Raw genomic sequence first — 25,705 nt, 5'->3', positions numbered from 1 at the left:
AGCTGAACCACACTCATCATTGTCCCCCTCTCTTTCTCTCCTCCTCTGTCCCTCACTTACCCCCACTGTGACTCCCCCCCATCTGCCTTTCCTCTCTCTCACATCAGCAGCAATCCTGCTTCTGGAAGATGAGACAACTTACCTGTTGAGCATACACAATGACTACAAAATCTGTTTTAGTGTTTAACTTATTAATTGATCAATCAATCGGCAGAAGATTTATTGACAGCAAATTTGATATCCAATTAATTTTTAATTAGTCAAGCAAAAATGCCAAATATTAGGTGGTTCCAGCTTCTCAAATGTGAGGATTTGCTGATTTTATATCATTCTAAATTAAATATCATTTGGGTTTCAGACAGTGCACAAAATACCATATGACAATTGAAGGGTCCAGTGCGGTTACCCGTCTTATTATTGTCTTAAGCCTTTTTCCTGGAAGTGACCCATAACCCATTATTCTATGTAAATATGTAAAGTCAGGACTTGATCCAACCCATTAATATGAGACCTCTAACGCATTCCTGTACCAGTACCCGTAATCAAATAAACTCTGGCTGGTGGGCAATATAGGTAGGGAGTCATTCAGGTTGATTGGACTTTGGATCACATGACTTCTTGTATATGAACAGGGTCGCTCACACAACTTTACTGTTTAGGTTGTTTAGGACTGCTTTCACTTTCAGTCGCAGCAGGCAGCTTTTTTCACACACAAAAAAGCTCTAATCAATCGACTCTATGCTACCTGCTCAGTGCCAAGCAGCAAACAGACAAAGTTAGTGACTAGCTGGTGAATACAGTGGAGCATTTAGTAGCTAAAGAACAAAGAGCCAGATATTTCCCTCAGGAGTTGATGGAGACTAAAAACAGAGCTAAAAGTAGAGTGAATGTTGGACTTACATTCATCAGGTGGACACAAACCAAACGAATGCTAACGTTGCTACATGTCTGCTGGATTTGTAAATAGGCAACTGTTTGATAAAGAGTTTGCCATATCAACTTAAAAGGTGATAATATGTTAGTTTTGTATTTACAGCTTGTTTCCCCCACGAGCAAAGTGACCAAAAAATCAGTTATTGCAGATTTGAAAACATAAATTAAGCTTTTCAAATATGCAGAGGAGGAGCAGAACTCTGATTTTAAATGTATTTTAAATGTATTAAATGTATTAGCCTATATTTATAGTTGGCACAACTACATGGCTGCTGGCATCCATACCATCACCAATATAGCTGCCTACTCAGTTAGTCATTTTTATTTTATTTTTTTTTCTGTCATCCTCTTTCCCCATTTCAACATGAAAACCAACTTAACAGTATTGGATAGAAAATAATTGGCTTAATTTTCTGAGACCCACTGAAAAGATTACTTTGAGGTTTTCAAAGAGTCTGGGTGTCAATTAATACCCTCTATATTTGTCACACTGGTTTCGCAATTTGAAAACTTTATTTTGGGCTCTTGGAAATTATGATTGACATGTTTCATCACTCTATGACACTCATTGATGTTTATATATTATAAACACATATTAATTGACTAATCAAAAAATGGATGATAATGAAAATAATTGTTAGTTACAGCCCTTATTACAAAGTTAAAAGTAATGTGGATATATGTTTTAGTGGTGTCTGTTTACACTAGTGGTGTCTGTTTACACTTGCAATCCAAAAGTGTTCCACAGTTTCCTTTTCCACTGCAGACCACAAAATGGTCCTCCTCTCCAAGCCACTCAGTAAGATGTGTCTCACTGCGGGGAAGCCAACATGTTGAGCTCCAGCTGAGCTCCAGTCAGCCAACAGATGGATTACTCTCCGTCGCTGTGATGCATGGCTTTCATTTACCAGTTTGCTGAATGTGTTCTGTAGTCATTCATTGGTATTCATTGCTCCTAAATGCCTCTCTATATGATGGCCATTTTATTAGGCTACAACGCTAACGTGGGGTTCTCCCCGTCTAGCTAATCCCTGTGTGAGTGGAGGACAGGGAGCCATAATGCCAGCCTGTTATTGAGCTGTAATCCCTCACACTATCCCTCCCCCCATTTTCCACATTAAAAAGGGAAAGAGGCAAATAAATTAATGAGGCTGTTCGCTTGTATGAACAAGATAATTTCAACAGGTGTGCATGAAAATCAGATATAGCGTCTAGCTCTTTCATTCAGTGTTATTCATCTGTTTTATGTCTTGGTGAGTACCTCTCCAAAACCCTTCAAGCAAGACAACTGCTACAGCGGTGCAAAATCCCACAATTCCCAAACTGTTTGATAGTTCAAGTTTGTGACCCATGGAAGAAACGAAAGAGAAACTGAGGGAAGAACACTTCAAGCAATTGCGATTCTTTTTATCTCTTCAGCTCCTCAAACAGATGCTCTGCTTGGGACAGACACACTAATACATTGGTCTGGATGTGTCAATGGTATGCAAATTCATATTAATTTAAATATATGCATCTCATCGTCAAATCATGGTGTTCACCTCCTGACACCCCAACCAACCCATCTGCTAGTACAATACATATTCATATATATTCACAGAGTATACATGCATCCTCAGATAGTTTCTTTCTGTCTGTTCTCCTCTTTTTCTTCCCTCTCTCTTTTTTTCACACTCATAAATGCACAACCATATTAAAATTCTTACATCGAGTCATGGGAGTATGATTGGGCAGAGGAAGAGACATTACTGATATTGTTTAATTTCCCCTGGGTGCACTGTCTAAGAAGAGCCCAGAAGCATATGGCCGCCTGCCTGTTGCATTTTATATGTGCTTATATAGACCATCTTGCATTTGTTTGCTGTTATATGTGTGTTTGAGTGTATTTCTTAAAATCTAGATGGATGTCTGTCAGACATTTTGCCAAGCGGTCTCCATTTTCTGTGTCCTGGGAGTCTCTTTCTGTCAGTTTGTATGTAAATGTTTCGGCTTCAGTTCAAGTTTAAGTGTTCAGCTTTACAGTCCCTGTCCGACTGATGGGTCAGGCAGTTTTTGGCGACATTTCCGTGTGTACTGAACCTGCCAGTCCATGCCTCTCAGCCACCTGTGTCTCCCTGTATAGCTTGTGTCCCATAGGACTCAAATGATTGATACGTCAGGCAGTTTGCTGGCTACCTCTCAGGTCCTTAAACCACTAAGGTTTCATCACTGTTGTCCAAGGATGACTGATTTGTCAAGCAGTTCCTCCAGCCAACTTATTTGCACCCTGCTGGGCCACTTGTGTCCAGTTGAACAGACTTTTTTGCAGAACTGTGTGTCAACTGTCACAATATGGATGATAAATGCTATATATTCTCTCTGATTTCTTCCTGTTTTATATCTTTTTCATTGGCTCCCTTTTTTATTCACTTGTTTTCTCTCTCCTGTCTCTTCTCCTCTCCCTTGCCATCTCAGTCTCTGAATCTCTTATTAGTTTTTGATTGAAGGAACTGGCATGCAGAGTTATGATTTGTCAGAGACATAGCTGCTAGTTCTGCAACCTGTCAAAGAAACGTATCCAGACACATTAACACATGCAGGGACTTTTTATACTTTATCTGTGTGTGTTTGTGTAAATGAGAGAGACATCATGTTCCTGCTTGTACATCGGGCTGTATGTCAGTCTGTGCACATACATGCACACACAATTCAGCACGTACATGCACTCACTTGCATGTGTAATTGGATGTAAATGAGGAAGCGCTGGGCAGAAAGTGTTTGGTCTGACAGCCTTGGTATCACTGGCATACCAATCTGATGGTGTAGTACACCGAGACTGGCAGATCTGTCCATTATTTCCCAGTTACAGACCTCTGGGGAGGAGGGAGGGAAGGGGTACTTTAGGGAAAGGAGTATGAAAGCAAAAAAGTAAAGTAGACAAAGTGTTTGAGGGGAGCTGCGAATGGTGTAAAGGAGAAGGAAAGAGGAGGTTGGTCAGTGAGGTCAAAGAAAAAAGCAAGGATGAGTAGGGACATGGAGAGTCAATACATATTGTCTGCCTTGTTGTCTTTGCACAGATTTCTCTATAGTTGAGAACTCTAAAGATGTTCTGCAGGTGGAGAACCCTTTCTGAGTCATAGTTAAGTAGTAGACAGGAGGTGGGTTAGCAAGAATAACGCTGCCATATTCAGAGTTAAAGACAGCCTTCAGGAAGGAGTTAGAAGTGGGGATGGACCTGCTCATTAAACATGACACACACTCTGTTGTCCTTCTCCCCTCTCTTTTCCACCCTTCATTTTGTCCTCTAATGTACTGCCACGGATTGACAACATCACCTTTCACAAAGTTGCCTCCTCCAGCTCGTACTGTGACACCAAGGAAATACTTTGTGTTGAATCCTCATAAATTCTGCCTGTGATCAGATAGTTATGCTGCAGAGGAGAGTCAGTCTGGAATAACACTAGACATTGATAATGGAGCCTTGTTGGCAGAGAGGGCAGAGATTTAGAGCACACACACATATATACAGTCACATATTCCCCATCTGAATCTGAACTATTTGCCTCCTATGATTTTGCGGAAGCGCTGAACAAGAAGTGGCAAATAGTTATAATTATTTCACAGCCTTGCCTTGTATATACACATGGACACACACACTTATACATATAGAAAATGACTGACTGAGAACCACTCCTCCATTATAAACCTCACATGTTCCTAAATAAACCTGGGCTAAACTTAAATATGTGTGTGTATGTATGTGTGCATCTGTTTACATGTCACATTGCTCAGGCTCAGTTTAACTAGCAGCTGCCCTGTGCATGTCATCCTGCTCTCTCTTACACCCCTGACAAGTGACGCAGATCTACCAGTAAATACACACACATACACCAACACAAGCACAGGCCAACATGCACACCACCTTTTCTATGGTATCCTCCAGAGAGTGGGTGTTAGCCAGCTGCAGTTTAAAGGAAATTACAGAGCTCTTATAATGAATGCATCACCTACCTGTGTGCTGTTGCCTATGGGAAGACTACAGAAACACCGAGACACACACACATGGACACACACATCGCAGTCCACAGGGAAGACTAGATTAACACACAGAGATGGGGACTGCTCAATCACTATGGTTACACAGATGGGCCCCAGAGAGAGGCCGGCCAGCATTGAGGCTGGAGGCAAATGACACTCACTCTCACACACACATACACAACACAAATAAACTGACACACACTGTATATGGTCACATGCTTGCGGAAAGTTGTCCCTGTTCCACTTACTACCTCTTCAATCGGTAGAATTTGTGAATGAGAGTTTATGTGTTAGCATTATTTGATAATGCACAATAATCTCTCACATAATATTGTCACACTTCAAAGAAATGATTGCTGTCATTCTCTAATTTGGATTTACTTAGTACAAGTAATGTCAAGTACGATTTGGCATTTGTGACCTTTAACTCTACTTTAATTGTTGCTATTTTGCTGTTGTAACCTATATTTTGAGATTTACAGAATGCAAAATGATTGTATTTTACTAGGAAAATCATGAATAATTCTGTGATTTGATTTAGCTGATGTCTTTGTTTCATTTTTATATTCTGAATTTAGCTTTTTCTCCAAAGAGTCCCACTGTGCTTCCCTGTGCCGCCTGTCTCTGTGTATTTAACTGAGCCTTTAGGCCTATAGAATATGGCCTATGACAGCACAGCAGACAGAAACTCTTTTCTCTTCACACTATAAAGTTTCATTGTCCCTTTTCTCATCAGGGAATTGGAGTAGGGATAGCATTAAAGTGAACAATATCGCTTGTATGTGCTCCATATCAGCCGGGACAGGCAGACAATGTATCACTTTGAGGAAAAGGGAACTGGGGGCCAAGAAGATGGTTTAGGACTTTCCTTTTCTGTCTTCACTCAGATACTGTATTACCTTGTGGGGTTAAATCACATCACAGACTATAACTCCTCTCACTTCTGCACTCTCTTGTCTCTTTCTCTTCCTCTCTGTCCATACATTCTGCTTTCCTATCTCTCCTTCTGTCCCTGGCCGATCCCAGAGGGGACATACGTTGTCATCCCTCCCATCTCTGAGGGCTCTGCAGCCTGACAACCCAACAGCCTGTTGTCCCCCTGGGGGCTGAGGGTGCTGCAGTAGCAAGAGGAGACATATACTGTATATAGGCCTGGGGAGTGAAATGGGAGATGGGAAGAGATCTGGCTTTGGCTGTGGTCTAAATAGAGTTCAAGATGGGGGCATGTGGTGTGCATGTATCTGCGTGTAAAGAGCATGCATATAAACAGAAATGCTGTTTACACATCGGTATAGCAGTGAGATCCTGCTGTGTGTAAGCTGAGGGCATCCGGTATGTGTGAGCTGAAAGGCTTTCTCAGTGAGTCGCTTCAGAAGCATGGCTGACTATTCTTAGCATGGAGACAAGACACTGAAATACTAGCCACTCTGTTTATTGGGCTGCAGCTACACCTGTCTACACTGGGACAGAGGCAGACATACAGAGAGAGAGAGAGAGAGAGAGAGAGAGAGAGAGAGAGAGAGAGAGAGCCTTGACATATATGCATAGTTTTTAGGCCATGTGGTTCATTGTGATTCTTTTCCCCGGCCTCTATTGTGCTCATCTATTCTCATCCACTTCCTCACTGTAGCTATCAACCCTTTTATTCTTCCCTAATTCAGTGCATTCCTATATTTATCTTTCCATACATCAATGCATCTTTCCTCACATTCATTTCTGTATTCATTCATCATCATTGTCCCTCCTTCCTAGAGCTGGGCAACAAATGAGAATAATATTGATACTGTAATATAAGATTCAGTATAGCTGGATTGGTTATCATAATGTGACAAAAAAGTATAAAGTATCTTAGTGTTGGGCCACAATGAGCCTCCAGAACAGCTTCAATGCTCCTTGGCATAGATTCTACAAGTCTCTGAACTCGACTGGAGGGAATGATTCTTCCAAAAAGGTATTCCCTCATTTGTTGTTTTGATGGTGGTGGTGGTGGAGAGAACTTCAGTGATCCCTCATGTTCTGTAATCTGCATTTGTTATGTTTCTCCACTTATTTATTAAGCTTCTTTCTTCAATGAATCACCTGTCTGTATATTTTAAACATTGTCTCTTCACGGTAAAATGTAAAAATGTTTATAGCGTTTCCAAATGGCCACACTCAACGTGGTTAAAAGTCTGCTGGGTGACATGTGATAATCGTTCAAATGGGGATAACGACGCACGTCTTTGGACTATCTTTCCTCTGAGGCATTTATAGTGTTCAGCGCTGGTTTGTAACTATGAAAACAGATAGAGCAGACCCTTTTCATGGCAGACATGTTGACATGTCAAAGCAGAAAAAGCACAGGTGGAATTAATAACATTAATGATGGGGTGGAGCCATCTTTAATGTTATTATTTAAACCTGTGCTTTTTCTGCTTTGACATGTCAACATGTCTGCCATGAAAAGGGTTCTGTTGTGTGAAGAATGCAGTAAGAGAGCTTGAGAGAGAAGCTCATACCCAACTTTCTCACCTCCACACAGCTGGCCAAACGCTGCGTGAAGTAAGCGAGGATGCCGGATTGGCATTTTCAGAGAGTTGCAAAAATTGTTAGACACATATCGATGCCTTGAGGCTGTGTTATAGTTTAGTGATAGAATTTTTTCTGAGCTTATTTTAATGTAAAGCTCAATAAAAACAATAGTGAATCATCCTACTTGTTTGGTCATCATATATTCACATTCACAAATTATTTTGAAAGTCTTTCCTAAAGCACCAATAGTGATCACAGTATTATATTGTTACATATTGATGTCAAGATATTTGTTAGATAGGTGTTTGTTAGACAATGTCACAATATTTGATTTATATCCCTCAGTGTTATCTTTGTTGTGGTACAAGATTGCATATATTATTTCATAGAATATTTTATTTCTATCGCCTACCCCTCCCATGAATCTGCCTGTTTCTACATGTTTCTTCTCATCACCCATCCATCTGTACATCCTTCTTTTCATCCATCACTGCATTGATCCTTATGAATAACCTTCTATTCATCCCTTACATCTTCATAGTGCCTTTGTTAGTCCCAACTATGTGTCCCTAATAGATCCATCTATGCATTCCTGTATCTCCAGTTTGCTGTAAGTAGGAGGCAGGATGGCAAGAGATCCTGCAACAGACCAAATGAGTCTGTCTAGCTGTGACCAGACCTGGGGAAGTGGTGGCCTTATCGTCAGCATGTGACATGGGGACAGACTGGAGCTGCAAGACAAAACCAGTCAAGTGCAAAACTAATCTACCTATCTATTTGTCTGAGAGCAGCAGAGGCAGACAGAGGTGGTATAATTGTGCTCGTTGTTATAAGGATTGCCACCACTTTTGTTTCTCACGGTTATGGAGGCCAGATTTCACAGCCCATTTTTACAGCGCTATGTCTATCTCTAAGCTGTTTTAGATTGCACAGACATGCTGATAATTGAATGAAAAACAGGTCCTGCATAGTGGTGTGTGTCTGTATGTGTGTGTATGTGGGGCTTAAAGCCTGGCTGCATTTTATGAGCAATAAGCTGTTGTTTGTGATCCTCTGTGGATGCATAGATGATGCGTGCCTCAGTCAGCAGACTGGTAGCCTGCATATTATAAAACTGTGCTCATGGTAATTGACTGAAAGAAGGTGAGACAGAAGAATAGAGGTGAAAGATGAAGCTGCATTGGGAATAATGTACTGTATATACATTGATGCCACCATCAAAATCTGGCGCATTATGTCTGAATCCAGTGTGAATTTGAGATTACACTTTAACACATTCTGTACGATGAAAATGTGTCGCCCAAGTGAATAAAACTTATGACTGTATAATATCTTTGCATTACATTAGCATTTCTCTACTTTCCTTTGCCCTTCTGACCAAACCACCCAGGTAGTTAAAATGTTAATGAGTTGGATCAGTTTAATAATGTCGCCAGAGCGAGGCTCGTCAATCATGGCTTCATATGGAATACCACAATGCTGACGTGAATACAGACAAATTAAGAGTTATTATGGCCCTAGCTTTAAAAACACTGTGGCTTTTTCTCATTTTCATAAATGTCTGTGTGTACAGTATAACGTTCTTCCATCCTTCCTACTTCCTTTCCTTTTATACTTTCATTTCAAAAACTATTATTCTTTTTGTGCTGCTTTGTTGCCTGTCTCTTTTGAATGTGTTTCTTCTCTCCAGGCATTTCCTTTTCAGTTTTGAGCTGCAACTTGCTGTCGTTTCTTCCTTCAGTTCTTGTCTTTCTGACAAGGGCTGTTTCACATGTTTTTCCCCACACATTGCAGTACACACAAGCATGCACACACACACACACACACACACACACACACACACACTAGCCATGGTATTGCAGTCTCAGTCTTTGTTGCTAAGACAATGCTGTCGCTCCCATCTAGATGTTAGTTTAGATGGGTTGAACCAAGATGGCAGAGTGTACTACATCTCTCTGGTCCGCTTTAATGCTGGTTTGAGTGACTGTGTGTGTGTGTGTGTGTGTGTGTGTGTGTGTGTGTGTGTGTGTGTGTGTGTGTGTGTGTGTGTGTGTGTGTGTGTGTGGGCAGCATGACAACATACTGAACGCTACCAGAGATGTTGCTTTTCCTCTTCATAGGCAGTTATATCTTTAATATTTCAGGCTGTATTAGACCATTGCAGACAATGATGCAAATTATTCAGAAGGATGTGGCAAAATGGACTTACAGGAATTTTGATTTATGCATCAATATGATGTGCCTTGATTTTTCAAGTATTAAATTCACTGTATTAGACAAAAACTGACATTCCCATGTTGTTATTTATCTATAAATGGTTTCTCAATTGAATTTCCAGAAAATGTACTGTATCACAATATACTGTACATCGATATCATGATATAAAATTACATGTACAGTTGCAAAATAGGAGGAGCTTTTTAGGGCACCCCTGATTTTAGAAATAAATGTTCCATTAATTTTTTCCATAGACAATGTTAGGTAACTCACAGTTGGAGTTCTTATACTGCTTTGATTGACATGAAACTTCCCTGATTGAATCAGCACAAAAGATGAACTGTGTTAGAAAATATCTGGTTCTTTGAATGTACAAGCATGTGCATAAAAACATAAGGTGAGAAGTTAACTCTGAATCCCAAGGTGCATTTCGGTAAGAAACATCCAATCACAGAGCTTAAAATTCAGAACCTGCAAAGATGAAATGTTTTGAATTCACTACAGTTCTGAATCCCACCTCTGTATGGCGTCTTCGCCATAGCAAAAGTGGCTGAAGCTCATAGGTTTTTTTTTTAAGTAAAAAAAAATTCATTTCAATTCAATTTTATTTATATAGCGCCAATTCATAACAGAAGTTATCTCATCGCACTTTTCCTATAGAGCAGGTCTAGACCGTACTCTTTATAATATTAATTACAGAGACCCAACAAATCCTAAAATGAAGTTGAAATAATTAAAACTGGGGAACGTAAAAGAACATTTTTAAATGGGAATTCAAAGTGGGGGAAAATACTTTGGGAATCATGGGATCCACCCACTTCGCATTTCTACTGTGATAGAAGATTTTATTCATATGGTCCACCCATACTTTACATACTGTAAATGCATGTGTGTAAGTGCATACGAGGGCACTTCCTCTGCTTTCACTGGAAACACTACATACACACAAAAACAAACATACATAAACATTTCATTTGTGGTTGCTACAGTTTACATTCAGCATGTCAAGCTGAGGTCAGCAGTTCACCCTCTGGCCGTGTTCTTAGTCTAATCACAGTCTGATGAAAATCCATAATCCGGACTTCTCACCGCTGTAAATCAGTTAGTTACACACTAATCTTTCCCAGGAGCACCACTGATCCACATAAAATGTTGTGATGTTCCGCCTTACTGTCTTTCATCTTTTTGTTTGTGTGTGTGTGTGTCATGTTAGGTGGTTCATCTTTATCTTGCAGTCCCATTTCCTTTTCCTCTCAGCCTGTGCTCAATTCAGGTTGAGATTACTCACCTGACTTCCCATCCAAGGAGAGTGTATGTAAGCCTAACAATTAAGTCACATAAGTATGTGTGCACATGTGTGCAAAAGCGATATATTTAATTATCTTGTGTACATGCGTGATGTTATGTCCACATTTGTGTGTCCCTTGTATCCTATACAGCATTCCTAATTAGTGTGTGATCGATAGCTGGTTGTTGTGATGCTGTGCATGGGGAGTCGTGTCAGAGCAGGGGAACAGTGACATTTCAGCGGACAGGGATTACTCTGTTGACCTTATTGTTGTGATTAGAATTCAAGCCCAGCTCCCCCAGAGATGACCTCACCTTGTTCACACTGCGCCGGGATGCTGGAGGTTGTTCAAAACTCATTCCTCTACTCTATCTCCTTCTTCCTCACCTCTGCTGTACACTTCTGAAACATCCACTGCAAGCATATTTCTTTTCTAATGTTTTTTTTTACTCTCTTAACCTCTTTCTATTTTCTACAAGTACAGCTGCATCTTGCTTTTAAATTATTGCTACATCCATCTTTATATGTTTACTGAACCATCTATATTTTCCACTCTTGCTACACTGTCATCTCAAGATTATGTATCACAAGATTTGCAACTTCTGTTATGGCTTTCTCTTGCTTTTTCGTGTGTGTGTTTATGCAGGAGTGCATGTGTGTGCATGTGTATATGAGCTTACAAAATACTAGAAAGAACAAGAGCATAAAGCAATATCTGTGACACAATTTGTAACTTTATTTCATCAACAAGCCAATATGTTCTGTTATTTTCTTACTGTCTTTTTTAGTTAACTCTGATGTGTTCTTAAGTCATCTCCAAATACGTGCAGAGAGACACATACACAAGTATACCACATTCCTCCCCCGTGTTGTTCATTTTTTAGTGTCCCATATGAGCTGCAAATAGAGAACAAAAAGAACAAGAGGAAAGAGAGGGACAAACAATTCATACTTTTGGAGAAGAGTGCTGCATATTTTGCCCTCCATTTACTCTACTCTCCTCTTTTTCCTTGTTGCTCCCTTTTTCTCTAAGAGTGGTGATTACAGACCATTTAGACTGTGATGTCTGGTAGGGGCAGGTAGAGACTGAAAGAAAAAGCATCATAGTTTGACAAACATGAAGGTATTGTGTTGTGTTGCATCAAGTGGTCTGAAAAGCCATATATAAATATCTGTGGATTATTCAGCAACAGAGACATTGTCTCCGGAAAGACACATTGCTGTTGTGTTTTTCAAATGTAATTTTTTATGCTTTTAGCACTACTAATCAAATCCCTATCATTGTCATTGTATTGGGTAACAGCAGAAATTTCAGAAGTGGATATCTGAAAAGCTGCGCAAATATAACCAAAACTATCTGGAGGGATAAAAACCACTAAGGGTAAGTGGAAGAATGTGTGTTTTTGTAATGTGGGGAACTAAAAAAAATGTAAGTAAGATGGTCTGAATTGAGCTGAACTGAGCTAAAGATTAATAGGTGATTTTTACGAGTACAGTATGTGTCATTTACAACTGCTTTTAAACCCCCATATGGTCATCTGAGGGCGCAAGACAGGCACTATATGTGCTTTCTCTCTGCAGCTTTTTATTTAAAAAGTGCCATGTCAAAGTGAAGTGCCATTACACACAGTGATCCATTGTGGTTACCTTGACTAACTCATGCAGAAGCAACACTAGGCTGCTGTAAAATAACCACACTTCTGTGCTTCATGTTATTTATTTAAACTTTTATTTCTCTCATTTTATTTTACTACAGATTAAAGCTAGGGTAGATAATATATTTCAGAAGCATTTTTTGGTCATATTTGTTGAAATTCTCTTAACATCCTGACAACAATCAATAAATCAAATGCCCTGGGGGAAAAATTAAAAAAATCTGGTACCTGTGGCTGTCGCATGCCTGTAAAATGCCCAAGCCCTACCTGACTACCTGCTCACCTGCACACACTCTGCCCGTGCACTCATTGTGCATGAAAATGGGTTTTGTTTGTGCCATTAAATGGATTTCAAGAAAAATGGCCAATGAAAATGCAAAGTAATGCATGTTTCCATCCACTACTGTTATACAAATATTAGGTGGTTCATCTAGATAAACACTTGTGCTACAGGTGGTGCTAATTGTTCACTCAAGTGCCATTAAAACATTGCAGAGAGCGCAACAAGATGACAGAATTAAAAAACCTGAAATTAATTATAACAACATGGAAAACATGATGGAAATATGGCATTTATGTTTGTTTCATGTGTTCATTTGAGGAACGTTACAGTTCTTTATCGGTCTACACAGATCTGATGTTTTCGTCTGCCACAATTTTTCATCTCTCTAGTGCTTCATATACTCTTAAAACTTTATTGCAATATTTTGACTTTTTTCAAATTTGTGTTGTTTCACTCAAGTTATGAAAGCATAAAAACTGGTGGATGGAAGCACACTTAGTGTGATTATCACAGCTGATTTAAAACAAGTTTGGAACAAGTAATGTGGCTTGCTGAGAGGATAATTATTGATTATCACACACTTGGATTTATATTCCATTCTCCCAAAACCTTTTGCACTTGTGTTGAATGTATATGAACGAACATAATAAGTACATGGATACAACCTATCAGCACAGGCTACCAAAACTGCAAGCAAGGGGTGTCCCCCCTCCTCATGCACGAACATGTACTGTGTCAGCCTCTCTGTGTGTTTGTGCATGCACAGCAGCTCATTTGTTTATGCTCACTCAATCGTATTTCTTCTGGTGGCATGTCCACTCATGCCAAGTTGTGGGTACTTGTCTGAGGGGCATAGCTATTGAATGGCAGTGCTGGGTTGTCATCGTCATCACTGCAGAATCACTGGGTGACTGGCACACATATCTGGGATATGGCCCAGAGTGGCACAGTAACTGCAGGGGCGTATAATGGAGCGCCAGCAGCAGGTAAGGGTGCGGGATTGTGGGTTTAGTCGCAGCGTTTTGGTTCAGCTGGAGGGGAGGGAGTAGGTTGGTGGTGGGAGAAATGCAAACCTGTCATACCTTTTTGAAGTCTGCTCTGCTTATCAGAGAGTTTTTCCAGCTCACAGAACAGAGCCACCCTGTCACTATGTAGGACAGAGGAGAGGAGAGGAGAGGAGAGGAGAGGAGAGAGGAGAGGAGAGGAGAGGAGAGGAAAATATTAGTTATGGCACACACACACACATTGGATGCAGGGACGGGATAATGGTATAATGGTTACAGTAGTGAGAGAGGAGGACAGCTGTGGAGCGATGGCAGTAAAAATGGAGATGGAGTGGTAGAGGGTTGGATGGTACCGAGGGAGCATTTTGGGCATAAGAATTCCTCTGTAGCCTCCCACTGCTGCCAGCTTAGTGATAACATGCATAAGTAGACCTTAGGTGAAAGAAGATGGGAAGATGAGGAGAGAGGGAGGACTGGGAAAGCAGGGCAAAATTGACAGATTGAAAGGAGCAAAGTGGTCTGAAAGCCTCCCACATCCTCCATCCCCACCATTCCTCGTAGGGGGCCTGCTAAGGACGTTAGTGCCCATTAAAATTGCAGCATGTTTACGTAAAACTAACACAGCCTTGTGCTGTCTTTACCTCCTACCTCATCTCACCCTCCTACATAACACAGATCCGAACCATAATTCAGTTTATTTAATAATGAACAAGCAATGCTTTCAAATGTAAATTAACATACAGTTTAAAGCTTTTATCCAAGTGACATTGTACAGCACTTCCTCTCCTAAACTCCCAGTGACCTTCCTTTATTGTAAATTAGAACAATCAGAATCCATTTAAGTGCTCCAAATGGGAAACTCTTTTACATGACTTACTAGCATTGTGTTAAACGACGCACAAAGTTGCAAAGTCATGCACACGAACAAACACACGCGCATGCACACTATTCACCTATCAGCATCTGTATTGATGTGCTACCCTGTTGTTTAGCTTTTGAATGATTCAACACACTCTATTGCAAGGTCCATTTGCTGTCTGATTCCTTTTGTCAGGGTGGTTTTCTCAATATTCTGCTGATGATTCCTCCCCCCCATCTCTGCCAGGGAGCTGTGGGCTTGATGCCCTCATGCCTATTTACCCTCTCAGCATCTCTTCAGCAGCATCTCTGATGCTTTATGCAGCATCAGAGATGGTACATAGAGCCTGGAGGAGAGGGATGAAGAGAGATGGTGAATGCAGAATACAAAAGAGTAGAAAGAGAAAAGAATAAGGCCAGTGAAGATGAAAAAAGACACACAAGTGCTTCATTGAGAAACTCTGATGAAGGAGGAATGTGACAAATGAAAGGGAGCACATGAGTAGTTTTAGAGGAGGGTGCTCATCATGATGGAGGCGATAAGGCCCCCTCCAGGTGTATTCTGTGCCAAAATGGCCAAGGTGACATTCTCCCTCTTCAGTTCCAGGGGCTTTGGGCACTGCCTCTGACAGGCGTTGAGATTCAGGTAGGGCAGGTTTGGTTATTAGCAGAAATATCAAAGATGTTTATGAATATTAATACAATTATTAATATTATCAAAATGATTAATATATATTAATAATTATGGGGCACCACCCTGGGATCAGGGACCAATACCAGAATGTGAAAAACAGTCTCAAAGGTCCACCTAAAAATGTTTATTATAACGAGTTAAGACGGAAATTAAAGTTCACATGAAAAGCATCTTCTTGTGGTAACAGCAATTACCGTGGAGAGAGACATGATGCGTTTCCTTTAGTAAACGGGTTACTGTGTAAATGGCAACTGGCACTTTGGAGCACCAGGCTTTATAGAGTTGGTGTCGTCATAGCTGTACGCCAAGATTTCATGCACTGTCTCATGCGTCTCATCTAATAGGAGTCTGTTGTTTAGATTCAACTGATATCTTGCATTGGGTTCAAACGAGATCTCACCTCAACTTCACATTCAGTTGTGAATTAACGGTTCTGTCAGCTTGGCACCTTGCTATTGTCTGTTCTTTGTTTCTCAGTCAAGCCTCTTAGGCTTTGGGCTTTAGCCTTTCCAGGTAGGCATGTCTTTGTCCCTCACACGTGGTGAGGCTACATTATGGCTTTTCAGTACAGAAAATGTTCAATCCTCTAGAGTAAGGTTTTCTACAGGTGCCATTGGATGAATTTGTCTTATTTTAAAACAACAAAAGCTGCACACCGCTCTGGCTCAGCATCATTTTAATCACAAATATTTCAAATCTGCTGAATTTGATTCAAAGCATCTCTCTGATTATCTGTCTTGCCAATCCACCTGCCCGTTAGTTAACATAACAGAGCTTCGATGGCCAAGCCAGTGCTGATCGGTCTGCTATTTACCCTGGTCTCTACAAACCAAACCATCGTTTCATACAAACTCTGGCAATCTATTCACTGATTCTTCCATTATCCATGCTCTGTGGTCATGGATTAGCTCTAATCATCACTGTTGTATTATATAATCCACTTGAAAAAGAAGGCTATTATGATTTAAACTGCTATAATCTGATCTCATTTCCTCCACTGTCTTCTCAATTACTTCATCATTTAGCTAATCTCTGAATGTGTCTTCTATCTGTACCAAAATGGGGAGTGTGAATATACTGCAATAAAATTATACTGATATGAAGTCAATTAGGTTTTCATCACTTACAGGAATATTTGTGGTACTAAATTCAAGACAAGACCATCCAAATGCCCATGGACAATATAGCCAAAGACTCAGTGAGCCCGGCAACCAAATAATTTATCTTCTGTAAATCTGAAAGAAACAAAACATTTACTGAATGTCTAGAGAAGAAGGAAAATGATAAATGCTGTATGGTAGATATGCTATTGTGACAGGGACCATTGATTGCGCAATGGCTTCTTTTTGAATGTCTATCACCCCCCTGTAGGAAAAAGGTTGTTAAAATGCTGAAATCTGAAAGCCTGGTGATAACCATTGTTGCAAAGATCATAATTTATCCAGTTAGAGATACTGAGAAATAGACACAGCCAAAGTAATAAGGGTGGCAAATAAAATTGGACTTTTCAAATCTTTGAAGTCAAGAATATATTATAGGAACAGTGTACAGTATCAAGGGTGCACGAATGCACCTGATGATGTTGTCAGAACATATAAAGTGAGAAGCTGAACCTTGGGCTGCACTTTCAGAGACTAAATAACTTGTTAAAGGTGGAGGATTTTCAGATTAAATTATCATAGGAAAATGTGGCCCTGTTATCCTGGACAGCAGCAAAACCAGTAGTTAGAGGGGAAATAAATATATAATAAATGCTGCGTTTTGGAGGGAAAGAGCAAGTGGGACAGTAAATGAGTTTGTGCACAGTATTAGGCTAGGGGTAATTATTTTGATTTGCATGCTTTTAGGAGCTATGAAAACAATTCGATAGGGTATTAGCTGAAAGGATAGAAACAGTACTGGTAGTCACCAAACAAAAATATTATGATATTAGAGGGGGAAAAAATACAATTCCTATCAATTGAATAGCTAAGAGAAAAATTAAACCTAACCTCTATCAAAGACATGTATCATTACAGTATAAAGTATACACAGCTTAGAAGATGATAATGAAGTCCAGTCAGGAATATTATTGAAGAACAATTTCAGGAGTTACATCATCCAAATGACAATTTACTCCCACAAGACAGGACTTGAAGAACATGTTTGTTAATTGGTTTACATGTGAAATCCATATGGAGGAGCTTCTACCGGCTGTTGAATGAACATTCAACTGTCGGAGTCAGTGGAAAACACATGGTGATTCCCTTTAATTACTGTGATAAACAGTGAGAGGGCAAAGATTGCAGGTTGTACGCTGTACAGCCCAATAACCTGATGTAAAAGTTGCTCAGAGCAGACCACTCATGATTATACCAGTTATAACTGAGTCAAACCAAATACATATCAGATAAGGAGAACTCTTAGTTGAATAGATTGTACACAGAAGATTAACACTCAAAAAAAGATTTTTATCTGAAATGCTGAGGAAGTCTTTGAAAGAGTATAACAGCCTTTCATTGTGTCTTTAATTTGTGCAATTTTGGATTAAAACAAATGATTAAATTACCTACTTTAATCACCGTAAGGAACTTTGAAATGTGTACATGTATATTGGTATACATTATAATTGTGTGTAAATATGTAAATATTTACATCTGTGTTTCTTTATGGGTGTATGTAAATACTGTATCTACTGGCTATGGTTTGTACTATATATACATTATGGACAGCGATGTCCACAAGTGACAGCATTTATCATAGCAGTATCCCTGGAAATCTGCAAGGCAAAATTTAATTCCAATGCCAGCAGTCTGTGCCAGTACAGGAAGTAGTGTGCCCTTTATGAAATGAGGCAGAAACTAACGGTGTGGAGGTCAAGGTGGTGGTTGGGCTTTTGGACTTTCATGCCAGAGACCATAATTTGCATCCCATCTGTACAAATGTAACTACAATCTTTCCAGAATTTTGACCTATTGTTTCAGTCACCTAACCTTGACCATATTGTAGTTACCCTTGCAGAAAGTTTTTTTAAAAAATTATCCAATATCAATGATCTGTCTGGTGATGGGGTTCTCATGTACTCTGGCCACAAGAGACAGCTGCTCTCCAGCGTCATGAGACACGACAACAATATTGCTGCTGGAGTGAAGGAACAGTTATTCTGTTGCTTCTTGGTCCTTCTCTCTTGACATTTCTGCGATGATGAGTTATGATTCCACGTCACAAGTGTGATGCAGTAGTACTTCGCACCTGGCAATCCAGGAGGGATCAATAATTGATCTAGACAGTGTGCCACCACCTGCCAGGGTCCCTCAGCGTTAGTATTACCAGAAAACACAGACACACACACATTTCTTTTTCTTCTATTACTGTAATGATCTATTACACAACCAACTCAGGTATAAAATGGAGTTGTCACTCAGTCACATCACAGCTGATCAGATGTCAGATTGTGCTTAACCTCGACAACACTGGTGACCTGGCAGGCTACATGGCTGCCTCTGAGGTCAACTGTGCAAGCTGTAGATCATCAGTGGCTTTGTTGATGCTGGGCTGCTGCAGGCTGCTCTATGATTTCTATATGCCCTATTTTCCAGTAACAACTTAAGAGGTCACAGATGTGTGCACAAAGGAAAAGGATTTACTGCAAAAGTACAGAACAGTCTCCTCTTTTTCAAATCAACCATCAACCCTTTCCCTTTCTTTTTCTATCTCATTCCACCCTTCCTGGTTTAATTTGCTCCTTAAATCAACTACCGCTGCTTCCCTTCTCTCTTTCCCCCCAATCTCTCGATATTTAGTCGTTTATGAGAGAAGGTGAAAAACAGCAGGTGCGAGGCCTGCACAAAACACCAGAGAAGTGATCCAATTTGGTGTGGGCAGTAAATTGTGTGGACATCTGCGCACTGCACGGCGCGGAGCTGGAGCATAGGGCAGGGTGGATGCATATCTCTGCCTGGCTGTACTGCTGACAGGGCACAGAAACAGCCATGGAGGGGTGCCTGGCAGGCAGCAGAGAGAGAAACTGGGGATTGGGACCTGACACACTCTCAGAGTCTTCATCTCTATATCTGACTCTTTAACCACACTGGAGATTTTCTGCCACGTTGCAGAAAGAGCAAGAGGGGAGGGTAATAGGGTGTAAGGAAACGTAAAGAGGAGTGAGAGGAGGAGAAAAGTCTTACCTAAAATTCATCCAGTTTGTGAGAGATGTGGTAAGTTTGAAAATTTATAGAAAAGCGTTACAAATCTCACCATGACCATCATATAAACCTTCTAGTCTCCCCTCTGTGATTCATGAAAATGCTCTTCAGTAACTGTTATGTCTAATAACTCTACATACAATTCTGGCTGTAATATAACAACCTCCTTTACAGCAGACTGAGGCAAACAGCCGTGCAAAATCTGCAACTACAGCCACAACTAGTGTGGCTCATGCACAGCAGTAACGGCACACAGTCCCAGGTCTGAGTCTCTCCTCAGCCCCGCAGGACGCCTCTCCAGGCTGGGCTAATTGAACAGATTACAAACCTTCCTTTCTTTCCCTCTAATTAGCATTAGTGTGCCGTGGACTAAATGGGTCTGGACTAGGTCTCGGCCCTCCACTCTTGCAGGTGATTAAGATCTCCTTCCACAGCAGTGACTCTGGTCATAACTTCATTAACGACTTGGCTGACTTTTTCCAACTCTGCTGGTTCCAGTCTCCCCAAGGAGGTTGGGTCTGAATTTAGCTTCCCTACAGCGTAAAAATCTTTGATTGGATTTAACAGTTTTTTCTTATAGATTTCTCAGCTCCTGTTACAAAAAAAATGCTTGTGCTTTTTTTATTTTGTCCTCCAAATGAATTCTGATGTGTTCAGACTGTATTGGTTTTGATTAATCATGCTGGTCATCATGATCATCCCCTTACTCTTAACTGTAGTCTTAGAAACTATCATTTTCATAAGTACAAGCATGGCCAAAATCACTTTGATTTCTGTAGTGATTGTCAACATTATCATTAGCAACATTTTCATCTTCATCACTGTAATACTCTTCCTCCTCCCCTTCAATAATGCTATTGCCTCTCCCTTCATCACATTTATTTTGTTTCGCTCACTTTCTTTATGATTGTGTGCCCATATGTACATATTCTGGTCTTTTCTATAATTGCTAGTTTGGATTTAAGGCCTCTTGATGAATGCTTAGCTGTGTGAAATGCTACCACTGAACAATCCATATAGCCTCTGTAAACCAAGCTGGATTAAATAAATGTGGTAAATCCGAGTCTGTCCTCGTTGGGCGACATGCTGTACAATTCACACACTATACTGCAGACTGGAACCCAACGTGCTTCACATTCAAATGAATCTAATAGCTGTGAGTGCTTGTATTTACATTGGACAAGATGTTGCTCCCGCAATTCATTTCACACTTCGTTAGCAAGTGAAATTGTTGGATGGATATACAGTATGGAAAGGAAGATCAATATATTACAGCCAGGTATTAGTGGTGCAATTCAATACAAGCACTGGGGTTCGACTTGATTGTGTAAATACAATTACAAAAACATGATACAAAGGTGCATGGTTATGCATCATAGCACGTGAACACATATCAGACCCAAATGTACACACACTTGCAGGTGTTTGCACACACAAATGCATATAGTTGCCTTGAAAATGAAGAACACCCAGAAATACACACACACGCACACACTCCTCATTGTTCTGCTCCTCTTCACTCACCCAGTGATTTGAATGGAGTAAATCATCATTGTGCTTAGGAAGAAGATTGATGGCTGGTCTTAATGGTTTGGCCACCCTTTCTATTTACAACGACAGGTCAGTCGGTCAGTTAAGGATCCGATCTCTGTTGTGGCCATCTGACATCTCTATTCATCATCCCACAGTCTGCATCCTACTGCTGCCATCTCAAGGCACTTGAGACTGCTTTGTGTAGCACTTTGTGTACATGTTGCAACAAATGTGTGTGTGTGTGGGGGGGGGGTATGTCCACATAGGGTTGGATAGAACATGACAATAGAAATTTGTCAGATGCCAGAGATTTTGCCATGCCTTTTATACTGTGATTTATCTCATTTTATTATAATATCTCTGGGTGTATTAGGTCATTGTGGGAAATGTTGCAGGACTGCTTTATGGCAAAATTGAATTTTTATATGATTTTCTGCATCAGTGTGTTGAAGTTCCTTTTATTCGTCAGGTATTTAACCCTTATGTCCTGTTTGGGGTGCTGGAGACCTGTCCTGGCCCTCTTTAACAGCTCAAAAACATACTTTTATCACCTTGATACTTTACTAATTTTATGAGCATTGCTGATGAAAATTTTTTGAACTGATGATATGTTTCACTATAATAAATGACACATTACTTCTGTTATGAGTCTCAGATACTCCAACTTGTATTTAACCTTGTTTCACACAGTGTTACATACAGTGTTTTTTTACAAACAATGTGGAAGTAAAGTCAATGTCAACAAAACACAAATGTTAATTTGCTGAATTAGCCAAAACAGACATTCCTGTCTGGTTATTTCTTCTATAAACAGTTTCCACATTATTTTCATTATATCACAATATATATTGATTTCACAATATAACATTACATATACCGATATACCAATTCCTATGTGCACACTTCTCAGCAAGGTAACTAAAATGTGTATTTCCTAGTTAACATAAGCAGTAGACGACAATGAGGCCAAATTACTTCTTCAAAAAGTGCAGCCCTGTGATACTCAAGAGATTTATCTATGTAAGACTACAATATTATCAGGAAAAATGAGCCAGGTTTTTTAGTCTGTTATAGAAATGCTCTACAGACAAGATTGAAGAAGAGAGACGAAGAAACACCTAGAGTTTCTCAGACAGTAATAGGCTGGTAAATGTTTACAATTTTCCATTTACCCTTACATGTAGGCATCAATTGGCACTAGGTAATAGATAGTAAGGAGTGTGTGTAGAAACAAGGGAGTCATTTAATTGGTACAAGTATTTAAAGGGATACCAAAAGATACTAAAAAGGTAGGATAGTACGATGATATATAAAGATTTCTTTCATGGCAACCAGGATTGGGTGTTCTTTATCTGAAAAAGACATGACATGGTGAGATACCTAGATGTTGAGTCTATTCTCCGGCCTCTCGTGGCCCCCATGTCTCTCATAACCAAGCAGGACATTTCCCATCTGCAGGTGTGGCCTTGTACCACAGTCATGTTTCTGACGCTTCATTTTCTATCGTCTGGTTCGGCCCGAGTCTTATTCCAAGGTGAGCTCTTCCACTTTAGTCCCTGAAAAGTGAGAGGGAGAATCCTCAAAGGTGACTTTCGCCATCTCTCCCTTAGAGTTGGTGAGTTCCTGACAAGGCAGAGACAGTTTCAATTTCTCACCGACTGTCAGGAGCTCCCTGTTTTTTAAACGCCTGTGAGACAGATATAAGCAGAGGAAGATGTTCCCTGACTTTTCCGTATCATCTGAGGGGCATTCTTTTCTCCAGCCTTATCTCTCTGTCAGAAATGGGCCTTCAGTGATTCCTGCCAGATAGCTGCTACGGATGGACTGTTAGGCAGGCAGATAGAGCAAAGCTTTCCCAGATACTGTAGATCTAGACCTGGCTGTTTTTCCACATGTTTCTGCCCCTCAGTGACTGGTGAATCCCGTTGAATGGCAGTTTGATAGACACCACACCTCAACTTCTTATGAAGGGGGGGGGGGGATTAAAACAGAGGAGTGGTTGCTCCGAGGTGCCTGAAGTGTTGTACGGTGAACTCTCTGTGACCACCTCCTCAGTCAAAAGTACAGTAAAAGTCATCTTCTTCTTCCAGGTGTGATGAAGACATGCATCAGAGAGCTTTGATGTGACATACTATGGACATCTTAATCTGGTCTATGCTGACTTTGAGCTTGTTGCTGCTTTTATTGTTTTGTGAAACAATTCACTGAGGGGAAGGATGCCATGTCAAAACTGTTTTTAGAAGCTTTGATGCTAAAGGGAAACGGAAACTTCAAAGAAAGCAAACTGTGCGCGCGCCTGTATGTATGCAAGAGTGCCCTAAACAATATCGGCCTCCTGTTGACAAGTTAATGATGAAGTTAATTGCCTGGTGAGCATATGAACTTATAGTCCTCACATTCTCTCCAAGATAAAAACCCCAGAAGTAGCTTATCCTCCTTGAAGGCATTCAGTTAACTCTACAACTCTTCACTTTACTTCACTGTGACCAATTAATGTTTGGCGAATTGGGAAGGAAAAGCAGAGGGGAGGAGTGGAAAGGCTGATAAGAGAGTTGAAAGCAGCGGTGGGGAGTGGCGTAGTAGCAATAGTCTGGACTCCTGCTGTCTCCTCTTTGGGGAGATCCCCACTAGTGCTGTCCCTACTGTAGTGTAAGGAGAGGCTCAGCCACGGGTCTTTGAAGTACTGCTCTGTTATTACATGGACAGAACTCATTTGTACTGCTATTATACAAGCGACGCACCATGTCTGAAGACAGCTCCTATCCTTCAAACAACGACAAATCTAGGCTGCGTCCATGCCGGCCGTGCAGAGCGGAGAAAGTTGTGACTCACTGAGAGATTCCCAACAACATCACTGGAGTACAATGCAGCGCTTTTGTATTTCCAATGTTTGACTTACCACTCAAGAGACGCAGATGCAGTTCCTAATCATAACACTTGTTATACAAATACTTTGGAGTACATTGCTTTATCACTGACATTTAACTTGATCTCCATTTCTGAATATGTAAATTGCCAGCTGTTGCAAGAGGAAACAGAATGCAACATGAAGATATCATGCCATGTTGGTATTAACCCCTTTTCAGCTCTGACACTGCAGCTGCCATGTGTGTGTGTGTGTGTGTGTGTGTGTGTGTGTGTGTGTGTGTGTGTGTCCGTGCGTTTGTGTTTGTTAACTCATGTCTACTACAGTGTTTTCATCCAGCAAGAGCAATCCCCACATAAGACAAAATAAAATGAAATAAAAACAAATGACACTACAGAATGTCAAAAGAAGATTGATATATATATATATATATATATATATATATATATATATATATATATATATACACACTATATATTAACAATAAATCTGCTGTCTACTTTCTTAATTAATCGTTTAATCGTTTAGCCTATTAAATGTCAAAATTCTCACAATTTCTCAGAGTGCAAGGTGATGTCTTTAAATTGCTTTTTTTGTCTGACCACCTGTACAAAACCCAAAGATAATTAATTTACTATTATTTATGACAAGGAAAAGCAGTAAATCTTCACATTTGAGAAGCTGGAGCCAGCAGTTTTTTGGCATTTTTGCTTGAAAAATAGCTGAAACGATCAATCAATTATCAAAATATTAACTGATGAATTTTCTGCCAACTGACTAATCAATTGCAATTCAGTTAACTGCAATTCAGTATTATTCTACTGTATTTATTATGTCTTTGTGAAGGTTATAATGTTCAGTTTTTGTTGGCAAAGTGTCGAGCTGTGTTAATAATGGTCATTTTACAAGGCTGTAGTCAGTGGTGTTGTTGTACTGGGTTGCATTAGAGAGGTCTAATATTCAAACATTAGAAAACTCTAGAAAGTATCAGCTAGAAAGGCAGTATGTGCAGTGCGATGTCAGTAGTGCTGAGGGCCTTTAATGGTGTATAGATTGTTGGAGAGAGTGTGAGCTCCTCATGCACAGGATTCCTACAGCTCCGTTAATCTAATATGGAAGTCTCTAAACAGTATGGGATATTTGGGTTTGGGATAGTTGTTTGATGATCAACTTGCCCTTTATCTAGCTGATTTTATAGAAGAACATGTTTGGAACCTGCTTTCTGTGGCTACCTGCTGTGGAGCAACTTTTAGTATAATTTGAATCCACTCCTGTGGGACACAATCTCAACCCAAACTGAACAATATAACCTTCACAAAGGCCGAATCTATTGCAGGGCTGTTGCACTAGATTACACTGGATTGTACAGATGTACCACTGAACTGAAAATAACATTTTGCCTTTTTTAAGCCAAAGAGTAGATATAACAACAGGGTCCTTGAGATCCCTGAGGTTTTTTAGATGAGATAGAAAATCGGTCTGGAAATATTCTAAATTCAGAACACCAGTAAGTATGTTTAATAATTCACCTAGCTAGTTTCCTCTCTCCATCTCTCTCTCTCCCTCTCTCTCTCTCCCTGCCATTTGCAAGGTCAGTGGGTGCAGAAGGTTGGGCTTTAGTTCTGTTCTGTCGTCGTCACTTTCTCCTCAGAGCTGCAGGCT

The 25,705-nt window shown here is 40.2% G+C and overlaps 1 protein-coding gene across 2 annotated transcripts in view; it reads left to right on the top strand.

Moving 5' to 3' along the window:
* The window catches only part of schip1 (schwannomin interacting protein 1), a 204,612-nt gene that overhangs the window by 137,215 nt on the left and 41,692 nt on the right, over positions 1-25,705 (top strand). The gene's annotated exons all lie outside the window — the stretch shown is intronic.

The sequence above is a fragment of the Siniperca chuatsi genome, linkage group LG7 (assembly GCF_020085105.1).
Source record: "Siniperca chuatsi isolate FFG_IHB_CAS linkage group LG7, ASM2008510v1, whole genome shotgun sequence".
In the NCBI taxonomy this organism is placed as follows: Eukaryota; Metazoa; Chordata; class Actinopteri; order Centrarchiformes; family Sinipercidae; genus Siniperca; species Siniperca chuatsi.
The sequence above is the reverse complement of the archived record's forward strand: the minus strand, read 5'-3'. Positions and strand labels throughout refer to the sequence as shown.